Source organism: Schistocerca americana, chromosome 3 (genome assembly GCF_021461395.2).
Source record: "Schistocerca americana isolate TAMUIC-IGC-003095 chromosome 3, iqSchAmer2.1, whole genome shotgun sequence".
Lineage (NCBI taxonomy): Eukaryota > Metazoa > Arthropoda > Insecta > Orthoptera > Acrididae > Schistocerca > Schistocerca americana.
In genome coordinates this window covers 109,953,090-109,955,107 of record NC_060121.1, presented here as the reverse complement: position 1 = coordinate 109,955,107, position 2,018 = coordinate 109,953,090, and the positions used below count along the sequence as shown (strand labels likewise).

General features: G+C 38.4%; 1 non-coding gene across 1 annotated transcript; it reads right to left on the bottom strand.

Moving 5' to 3' along the window:
- Positions 1-1,445: 1,445 nt before the first annotated feature.
- Positions 1,446-1,517, bottom strand: Trnap-agg. The gene has a single exon. It is a non-coding gene; the product is annotated as a tRNA-Pro (tRNA).
- Positions 1,518-2,018: the final 501 nt, after the last annotated feature.

Genomic DNA, 2,018 nt, shown 5'->3' with positions numbered 1-2,018 from the left:
TAGTGAAAATTACAAGAAAGTGTCAACAATGAGAGTGAAACACAGCATAAGACACCTAAACTTACACCGTCCTGTAACACAGTGCAAAGTGACAGCAACCAGTGATGATATATGGACGTAAGTACCAAACTTGTATAACCGAAAATATGATATAAATAACATTATAGTAAAATAAATGTTATGAAGCGTTCGCAGATATTCTGAAGATGGCAGTCTAGCTGAAATCACAATAAATACATCATTAAACTACTATAGCAGAAATCTGGATTTTATAACATAACGGCCTTAATCTTGTAGGCTGCAGGCCCATGAATCATATTGTCATACGATACGAAGGGGAATATACTGTGTTGTATAGGCCTACGAGCAAAATTGTTAAGACAAGTTGAGGACATACATTCATTGAGGTATGTCTCGAGAAAAAATTATTCCAAACTATATGCACGTCAAAATAATTGCAGCCCCCAACCTGAAGTCACAAATCACGATGTTTGGAGCAAAATCACAAATGCAGTAATAAAAAACCTACTGAACCAGAAAGCCTCGTTAAGAGTTATATGCAGCTGACCTAGAACTTAGCAATACCTCTACTCCATTCAAAGCGGTACATATATTTAGATTAACAGAAAAATATATTAGTTGGAGAAATCATACGATGCGCTCGTAACAAAAATTACATAATCCGCTGTATCAATGAAAGTACACAAAAAAGCAACTCTAGCCACGTTCCCCTCTCCATCACAATTTTATCCAAGGAACAAAAAAAGGATTACGAACATTAGGTTTATAATGGATGAAGAAACACTGTTAGACGAAGGACTAAAATATATCCAACATAAACGTGCTGGAGATACAATAAATTCAAACGAAGTAAAATTCTGCAGTGTTGTTTCAAGTTACTTGATAACTGTTTAAAGCATTTCTTTGGTAATCAGCGAGGTAAGAGAATCTGGAAGGTGTATGAATCAGCGAAATAAACAGTACTTTATGAATGGAACAAATTTTTGGTCTCATTTGACTGAATATTTATGAGTCACTCCTTTGTTATCCTTCTAAATTCATTATTCAAAAAATATTGTTTTATTAACATTTTAGAGTGACTGAATGACGCTGTGTCATTTAACAGCTAACTGAACTGGAGCATTGTGTATATTTGATATCTAATCCTTAAATTGACACATGGAATTAAAGGCAGTGCACAACAATAGCCAGAAGAGATAGTTCTCCTGATGGTAACTGCGGGCTATATTAGGTATCAGGCTCTGGAACAAAACTGGAAAAGTCTTGTAAAAAGTAAGGAAACGGAGGCGCCTAAAATTAACGATATTTTATGACAGGTCTGACTAAGAAAGCGAAGGTTTATGAAAGAATGCAATGAGGCATTACCAACACAGTGTTCAGAGGATACTCCAAAGCAATTATTTTAGAAAAGAGAGTAAAAGGCAGGGCTCGTCCGGGATTTGAACCCGGGACCTCTCGCACCCTAAGCGAGAATCATACCCCTAGACCAACGAGCCGGCGTGCCACAGTTCTGCTCTGGTGAAATTAAAGCGGTAGAGAAAGTTCGTGCCAGCAACAGGTTCCAAGGCTGTTGATCTCGCACGTCTCGAAAGTCGCCTCGTTACGGTTGCACCTACGTGCTGAAGTTGATCGCACTTCTTTACACGAAATCAGCAGATGGTCGCGTGTGATACAAGTGGCAATGATCGCACAATAAGAGCTGTTTATATAAATAAACAGTGACTGCAGAAATATAAGCTGAGATGAATCTATATACCCAGCATCTGTTGTCCTTGGCGGTTGGGCTTCGCGCCTGTTACCTGGTACCGATGGCTCCATCTGACAACGTGAGCCGTCTTTGTGTGTATTTATATACATATGGTGCGCCTTTTTAATCTATAACGGGGAAAAACTGGGGATGGATATGAGATACAGGAAAATGTTCTATATAAAAGTTGTACGTGGCACTGATACTAATTGCTGTGACCTTGAGCGTGATTTTGAAAAGATTGGGACAT